Genomic DNA, 9,318 nt, shown 5'->3' on the forward strand with positions numbered 1-9,318 from the left:
ATAAATAAATCTTAAAAAAAAAAAAAAGAAAAGGGAGTAACCAAAAGATTGTAGGGTAAACCAAAGACTTTAACTTGTTTCAGAAATCTTCTGAAAGAGATATTTAAATTCATTGAAGACAGGCTTTACGTTTTCCTTATTTAGTGCCAAACTATTTCCATCAGTTTCGGTGAAAGTAATCTGATGAAAGCATTATTTCTAATTAGAAAAAGGCAAAATGTCTTTACAAGATTATAAATTAGTTTTAACACTTATCTATTTTTAGAAGTTGCACTGCCAGGAAACCTGGGTATTTTCGAATTTACTTCTCAAATGTAAAAACAGAATTTGAACCGTGCCATCGGTATGATTTCAGAATGTTTTAGTGACTGAGGCTAAGAAAGACTTAACAAAACTGACAAACACTTTAAACAGAGCATGAACATTGATAGCCTACGTCTTTTGAGATGGGCTTGGTGGTGTGCACCTAATAATGTTTATTACACATGTGGAGTCTTTTAGGAGACACACAAGACTTTTTTGGCTGTTGTCAGAGTGAAATACTTGAATTACCCCTATCTAGTCTCTGATTGTTTACAATCTCCTCTCGAGGTGTCAGTGCGCTTGAATTGTACTTAAAACACATAAATCTTCCTTCAAAGGTAGCTTGAGAGCCTGAAGTGCAGCCAAGGAATTTTAAATGGAAAGGGTAAGCCAGGCCTACTTGGTCTTCTCAAAAGTAGAGATTTCAGTTTGTTTAAATTATAGCACAATCTAGACCAAAGAATAAAATCTCTATACTTTAGCTAAAGGAAAAAGTATAGCTGCTGTTGAGAAAAAAAAAAAAAAATTGTCATTACCGAAGACTCTTATTTATTTAAGACACCTTGAGGATGTATTTGGGGGTGGGTGTGTCAGTGGTTTGCAATTCTACCACAGTCTCCAGAAACCAACCAACCAACCAACCAAGTCACTCAGATACCTTAGTCGTTAATCACGCTGGCTTACTGGAATTTCTTATGTGGCCCCAACTTGGAGAAAAGTAAAATTTGTGAGGTTCATGAAAGACTACCGGCATTGATTCATCCTTTAAATTCTTGAATTCTAACAAGTATCCTCAAGTATTCATTCATGCTCCCCTTATTTCCCTAATGTATCATTTATATCACAAAAGTGCACATTTGGCATTTTTTAAATCACAAATTATAATTCTGCACTAAAAGCTGCAATATATCAAACTGAGTTGAGTCCCATGTATCTTTTGTTTGGCAGGAACTATTCTGGTGCTTAATGAAGGCTGCTTTGGCTGATCCCTCTGTGCCTTAATTTGTCTGGCCACAGTAGTTGGTTTCTGTATTCTCCAGAAAATGGTTCTGTAGCCAGTGTTTTTTATTTATATTGCTTCATAGCCATTGCATGCTTCATTTTAGTTGGAAGCTTATTTTCTTTTGGCTTTCCTTGCCAGCAAATTATTCTCCACTTTCTGACTTTATCGTTTTTATTATGACAATCTGGGAGGGGAGAAGTACAAATCCGCGTGCCACGATCCAAACACTTCTTTTGACATTTGGGTGAATGCCAAGACTTTGGTATCTGAAAACAAAGCTAATACTTGAAAGAGCCTTTCACACAGTTGATACCTTTCCCACCAACATTACACTGGATGATACAGTTTAATGAACATTTGTATGTTCATGTCAAAAGCTCTCTCCCCCATTGCTAATCTAAACCTTTTGTTAGTCATTATTTTCTGAGAATCAGTGGCACCCTGGCACCCAGGGAATAATTGAAGTAACAATTATTTCTGGCTTATTTTTTTTTTTAAGATTTTATTTACTTATTTGAGAGAGAGAGAGAGAGACGGAGAGAAAAGGAGGAGGGGCAGAGGGAGAAGGAGAGAGAGAATCTAAAGCAGACTGGGTGCTGAGCGTGGAGCTGGGGCTCAATCTCACGACCCCGAGATCATGACCTGAGCCAAAATCAAGAGTCGGGCCCTTAACCGGCTGAGCCACCCAGGTGCCCCAATTCTGTCTTGTTTTTTGCTATGATTGGTAGAATAGAGACTGTGTTGAGGCTTCTATTCTCAGCTTGTTGGCTCATGTATTTGGCCAATGGTAGTTGCTCTTCAAGAGAAATGTGAGAGAATGGCAACTGGCTGTTGAATTTAAGTGAGGATTAGAATATAAAAACAGAAAACTGGTATAGCAATTCTCTTTTTTCCCCTGCTAACTTTATTATTATTATTACTATTTTTGTCTCTTCACCATCTTGATTTATGTTTCCTGGAGAGTCCTAGATGGAAAGAAGCAGAGCCCATGAACAGTTCCCTATCTAGTTACTTTCAATTTGGTCATACTGCTTCATTTTCTTCACAAGCCTTGTTATTATCTGAAATTATCTTCTTAGTGCATTTGTTTGCTTGCTGATTCCCCTGTCCCATGCTCACAAGAATAGAAGCTGCAAAGCGTGGGGTCTCCTCTGTCTTACTCAGTATTGGTATCACCAGCACCTGTAACAGTCTGTAACAGTGCCTGGCCCATAAAGGGGCTTCCACATGATCTGTTCAGTGCATGAGCAGTAGGCTATGTCATTAGAGTGTGACGGATCAAATTGTGAAACTGTAAGTTCTGTGGGTGGTGAAGAGACACTTTCCTCTTAACTTTAAAAAACACCTCATCCGATTTATTTGGAATATAATTTAAGAATGAAAGCTATAAGAATTACTAGAGAAATGCATGCTCAGGTAAGGGGAAACTTGAAGAGGATACGTGTAAGAACAATGTATGCAGGGACAGGAGAGAAAAATTCGACAAAATTTATAAAGAAAATAAACTGCTGTTAGGGATATGGGTTTTCTCATGCTGAGTTCTCTTTTTTTGTGGAGGGCACTCAGATAGCATAACTTTCCTGGCTTCTCTCTGCCCCCTCATTCACTCTGCAATGGGGGAGTTGGAGTTACCTCTGCTTGATGAGGGGGGCAGGAGAAGTTCAGTGCGTTCCCTTCTCTCTTCCTCTTATGAGTGGGCTTCCCAGAGAGAACCTTCTTCTTTGCATTTCCATGTCATAAATATAACAGAAGCAGGTCCCCGGGAAGTGCACATGTCTAGAATGGAGAAGTCTTTCTAATTTTTTGAGGTTTAATATTATGAAGTTCACTTGTCCACTTTCTCTAATAACGCCTTTATAAGGAATAAAGGTAATATTTTGGCAGCTGTAAGATAATAGTTCCATGGTTGAAGGGGAGAAGGGCAATTACATTATTTAAAGTTCTCATACTATACTTGAAGTGATATAATATTATGAAGGTAGACTGTGACTAGTTAAAATGCATATTATAAACCCTAGAGCAATCACTAAAAAAAGAGATATGTCAGTTAATAGAGGAGATAAAATGGAACACAAGAAAATATTATACCAAAACCCAAAAAGGGAAAAAATAACAAAGAAAAATGAAAACAGATGAGAAAAATAGAAAACAAATAGCAAGATGATAGACTCAAGCCCAGCCATATCAATAATAAAATTAAACGTAAAATGTCCATAAACATTCCATTAAAAGGGAGAGGTTGTCAAAATGGATAAAAAAAGATCAAGACCCAAATGTACGTTACCTAGAAGAAAGGCACTGTAAGTATAAGGATAGATAAGTTGGAAGTAAAAGATGTACCCTGCAAATACTAATCAAGAGAGAGATGGACTGCCTATTTTAGTATTATACAAAGAAGCCTACGGGACAAGGAATACCAGCAGAGATAATCATGAAAGAGTCAATTCATCTAGAAGGCAAAATAAACCTAACATGTATGTTCTTAATAACTGAGCTTTAAGATACAGTAAGCAAAAAGTGGCAGAACTGAAAGCAGAAATGGATAAATTCAATATTTATATTTGGAGATTTCAACACTTCTCAGTAACTGATAGAACAAACAGAGAGGAAATCAGTAAGAATGTAGAAGACTTGAACATTTATCATCAACCTACTTGACCTACTTCACATTTATAGAAGACAACATCCAATAATGACAGAATATATATTCCTTTGGAATGCACATAGAAGTTCATGAAGTTAGGCATATACTGGGTCATAAAACAAATATCAATAAACTTTAAAAGAGAAATCATACAGAGTGTATGATCATAACAGAACTAAATTAGAAATCAATTACAGAAAAATATCTATCTAGAAAATATATAAATATATGGAAATTAAACAGTGTAATTCTAAATAATCCATGGGTCAAAGAGGAAGTCTCAAAGGAAATCAGAAAATTTTTTGAATTGAATGACAATGAAAACATTGCATATCAAAATTTGTGAAATGCAGATAAAACAGTAGAAGGAAATTTATAACAATAAATTTTAGGATTAGAAAAAAACTTTAATCAATAAGTTTCATCTTAAGAAACTAGATAAAGAAGAGAAAATTAAATCTATAACATTTTGCATACAATTTCAGGTCATCCTGGAACATTTTGAAACCCATCATAAATTCAGGTTAAGAATCCCTGATCTTTAAAGATTAAACCTAAAATCATATCCCCATAGCAGACCTCTTTCTTGACCCCCCCCAGAATGTCATATTTAAGTGATTTCAGGGCATCTACAATTAAGTATTTCACAGTCACCTAAAAATCAAAACCTGAAAGAAGTAGTGCTTTAACTCTGCCTCCTTCCTCCTTTCTTCCCTCCCCTTTTCCTTTTCTAAATCTAAAGAACAGTGCCACTATTCACTCACCTGCAAAATCCTGGGCATCCTCTCCTTCATTCACTCATTTAATCAATTACTACATCCTGCTTATCCTACCACCTAAAATCCCTCAAATCCACCCATTTTTCTCCATCCCTCTTTCCACTGTCCTGGAGTGGGTCACCAACATATCCTTAAGTAGACCAAATAATAGCTTCCTAACTTATTCATTGTCTCCTGCATAGTCTGTCCTCTGACATTTTCACCTTTATAGGTAGTCAGGGTGAGATTTCAAAAAGAGTAATGTGATCTGATCACACCCCTGTTTATAACTTTTCTCTAGCTTTGCTGTGTTCTTGGGGTTAATTCTTGGCCTTGGCTTATAAGACCTTTCATGATTGGGATCCTGCTTATCTCATGGACCTCGCTCTCTCCTCATGTTGTGCTGTTAACTTTATAATGTTAACTCTATAATGAACTTCTTCCTGTTTCCTTCAGTTTCATGGTTTCTTTTTCTTCCAGGCCTTCCAGATGCTACTCATTTTGTCTGGAATATTTTTCCTAACTCATTTCCCTTTGTTCTTCTCCCTCCACATTTTATTGGATCATTCCTACTCATCCTTTAGACCTAGTTTAGCTGTCATTTCTCTCTCAGGACCTCCCAGATCTTTCTTCTACTGTCTGCTTGTCTTCACCTCCAAAGGATCCAATGTCCCTGCTAAGAATCTCATTGCATTTGATAAATGATCATTTCAAATTGTAATTTTGTGAATCTCCCCTATGAGGCTAAATATAATGTTTGTTCTTGTGGATAAAAGCATGGTGTGTTGTTTTTGACAATCTATGGTAATATACGAAGGATTCTGGAATTCTTAATCACCTGGGAAAATATATGGTAAATATAATGTAAGCATAAAGTAAGAGTAATAGACATTCAGTGAATATTTGTATAATTAATGCACTTTATCTGTGATTACATGTTGTTATATGTCATTATCATAACCTAGCTCTTATAGATTTTTTTCTCTGTTCCATTGACAAGGAAAATATAATTGTTTTGTTAGTAAGTGTTGGTGGTATGTTGGATAGATTATGAAGAGAAATTAAATGTTACAGTTTTCCCTCAATATCCTGTGTATTTAATTATATTTTCTCTTCACTGAGCAGAATTCTGATCATAGGGTTATAGATATTTGGTTAAGAATCTATGATATAAAGACCTCAGCATCCCAGTTGAATGCAAAATTGATGGGCTTTTGACTATGCTAAGTCATTTTGCCTGCCTTTCATTTTTGTATTATTTAGTTGTAATTGCCCATTTTCTCCTGCCCCTTTACTAAGAACATTCAAGTGGTTAGTACTAAAATTACACTATGCCATCACCAAATGTCCAGCACCAGATCCTTATTAGGCTAATAACAGATTCATTAGAGATTAGAAGGGGTCAGTATGCCCTTTTGGCGTGGCTTTCGTACACTGTACTCTACTTTGGTGGAAAAACAAAATCATTAAAATAACGTTATGCACGAATAGTCATTAAACCATGTTATAAACATTTGGCTCATTTAACTATGTCTGGGGTTGGGCGTATTTGTTCCTCAAGTTATCCTGATAAAAGTGGCAAAGAATTTTGGGATATTTTAAAAATAACCTACAATCGGGTGCTCCTAATTTTTGTTTTCTTTATAACATTGTAGGAAGGAAATCAAAGGTAAAGTAAACATGGCTAAGCATAGTCGAGCAATATTATTGTGTCACCTCTAACCATAAATATAACACATTTAGATGTGTTTCGCTTTCCCATCACCCTCAAGTTATAAGAAGGAAAAGAATTATCAGTCATACAGAAGTTGAATTGGATCCAGATTTTATAGGTATTTATTTTCCCATAAATATATTATTCTAATAAAAGACTATTACCAACAGATTAAAGCTTTTATTTTTCCTCAGAGTCCATAGTCTCTCAGAGTCCATAGTCTCATACAAACTGAGGGTTCTAGAGGTGAGGGAGGTAGGGGTATGGTTTAGCCTGGTGATGGGTATTAAAGAGGGCACGTACTGAATGGAGCACTGGATGTTATACGCAAACAATGAATCATGGAACACTACATCAAAAACTAATGATGTAATGTATGGTGATTAACATAATATAATAAAATAAAATAAAATAAATAAAAAATGTATTTCTTCTAAAAAAAAGCTTTTATTTTTAATAGGTCTGAGCATTTTAATCTGATGTTGACTTTTTTTATTGTTAGTTTTTGGTTATTCCAGTCAATGATCAATTTATTGATGTTACTTACTCATTCATTCATTCATCAAACTTTTATTCATTTAGTATATGTCAGGTACTGTGTTGTTGAGGTTCCAGAGATGAATAACATACAATCTATGATGTCAAAGGGTAGAGCTATGGGTAGGGGCTCTGGGTGCCCTATGCATCTTTGTGTATCTACTGGGCTTGCTTCTCTGGAGGAAACTTAGGTCATTTGAGGAGAACCTTTGTCATGGTGCCTCTCTCTGGAACCCTGTGGACTTGGTAGGGGAATGTCTAAGGCAACTCTGGCTGCTCCAGGTTGGATGTTCTCCCTTTAAAATATTCAGAGGACTCGACATCTGGCACTGGGTCATCATTTCCCTCAAATAAATACTTTAATTACATTTAGCTTTCTATTGATCTTTTACTTAATTTAGAAAGAAGCTTCACTGATGCATTACATTTGTTGCTCTGCAATGTCAAAGAATACTATCATTATGATTGGTACCATTTGTAATAAACGAAGAGGAAGAAGCATACAACAGGACTGAAGATTCGTAGTCTCTCTCCCCACTGACATGGGCTGGTATTGGGACACCACCTCGAGATTGGTACAACACACATGCCAATAGGATAGATAAATTTCTTTGGACTCTTAAAATTTTGTTACATTTTGTGACTTAAAGGTTTTTTTTTTTTTTTCCCCTTTTTTCCTCTTGGGAATAGAAATATGTTTTTCCCCCATTTTATAGGCAAACCACTTCAATCGAACATGGCTGGCAGCCATATGGTCCTATATGAATCCAACAACTAATTTAGCAAAGAAAACTGCTTGTAACAAGTTTTGTATATGCCATCCCAGGTATTACTTTGATGATAAATGAGGAGATGATTGCCAAGAAAATGATAGTAACATTTATAAAAAGGTATGTTCCTTTTAGTCATTTAATGATGGTCAAATTATTAGTTACCATCTATTTGAAGTGAAGTCCATGGCACTTGTAGGAGGTACTTAACACTTTTTATATATAATTTTATAGCAAAAATATGGTGTTAATTTTCAAGCAGCTTACAATCTAGTAAACTTTTGAATGAGTGCTTGTATTACCCTTATCTGGAACTTCTAAGTCTAGACTTTTGGCTGGCATGGCTTCCAGAACTGGCTTTATGATTATATTTCAGAACCAGTGTTTCTAGCCAAAACTAATAAGTGTGGAGTGTCTCAAAGATGGAAAAACAAAACAAAACAAAAACTGAATTAACTCAACACATTAGAATCTCATAAAGAGTTATTAGGAATTTTGGGGAAATGGTTCATCTCAGTTTTTGTTTTATGTTACAGGCTATTGCTTCCCTGGATGGTTCCTTCTGCTCTGACACTTGGAGAATGAACGCTTTAGCCAGATGGCTATCACTCTTTCCATGCAGGGAGCACGCATGGTGTGTAGTTAGAATTCTTTTCCTTTAGAATTCCTTGGCATCAGGAGTGGATAAAAGGAAAAGCAAAAGTATTAGGGTATTTTGTGAATTTTTTTTACACTTTACTGAAAAGTGACTGCTTAACCTTTGTCTGGGGAAATTAAATACGCCATAGGCATTCATGGACATGAGAAGCGCACATTTGTAGCTACATGAACGTGATAAGGAATATTTCCTCTGACCAAATCTATAGTAGTTTGTTTTTATCTAATTTTATCAGCTATTTTCAGTAATGTTACCAGTTAAATATTTAGATAATTTATTGAATGTACTATAAAATAAACTTGGTTGCATTTCTGAACTGAACTTGTCATCAGGTGCCAAAATTACAATACAACTCAAATGAGTAGGATATTAAAACTATGATGACAGCTGAAGAACTATCCACAAAATACCGACAAGTCTGACTTCTGGAAGGAGATAGAAACACTTCCCTAAAATATTTTATAAGTTGTTATTTGAACAACAATGGAATTGACAAATAAGGTTTCTGGAAAATCATGAAAATGTATGCCATTATGTGTTCTATATATGAAACATGGCAGCCAACTGCAACAGGTAAGGTCACACAATCACGAGGTCAGAGGTCAAAGAACAATGAACTGAAATGTGTTCCAGTGCTGTTTCTTTTTGAGAAAGCTTTTATATGTGATATGTGATATATGTGATGCACAGGGGTAACAGTGCAGGGAAAAAGTGAAATGCTTAGACTACCATTCCTTCGAGCTATTCTCCATGAATCTCTTAACTTTCAAACAGTTCATCACGGTGTGACTCTTTCAATATGTAGAAGTCATGACGTGATCCAGGAAGGTTACCAAAACGGTTGTACCGTTTTTTTCAGCCTGGCACCTGGTATTTCGGGGGCATTCACAAAACAGTATGAATTCCTTAGAGAATACCCAAAATGCACTAC

Source organism: Mirounga angustirostris, unplaced genomic scaffold (assembly GCF_029215605.1).
Source record: "Mirounga angustirostris isolate CCGP_5_RB_7025 unplaced genomic scaffold, mMirAng1.0.hap1 SCAF_2, whole genome shotgun sequence".
Lineage (NCBI taxonomy): Eukaryota > Metazoa > Chordata > Mammalia > Carnivora > Phocidae > Mirounga > Mirounga angustirostris.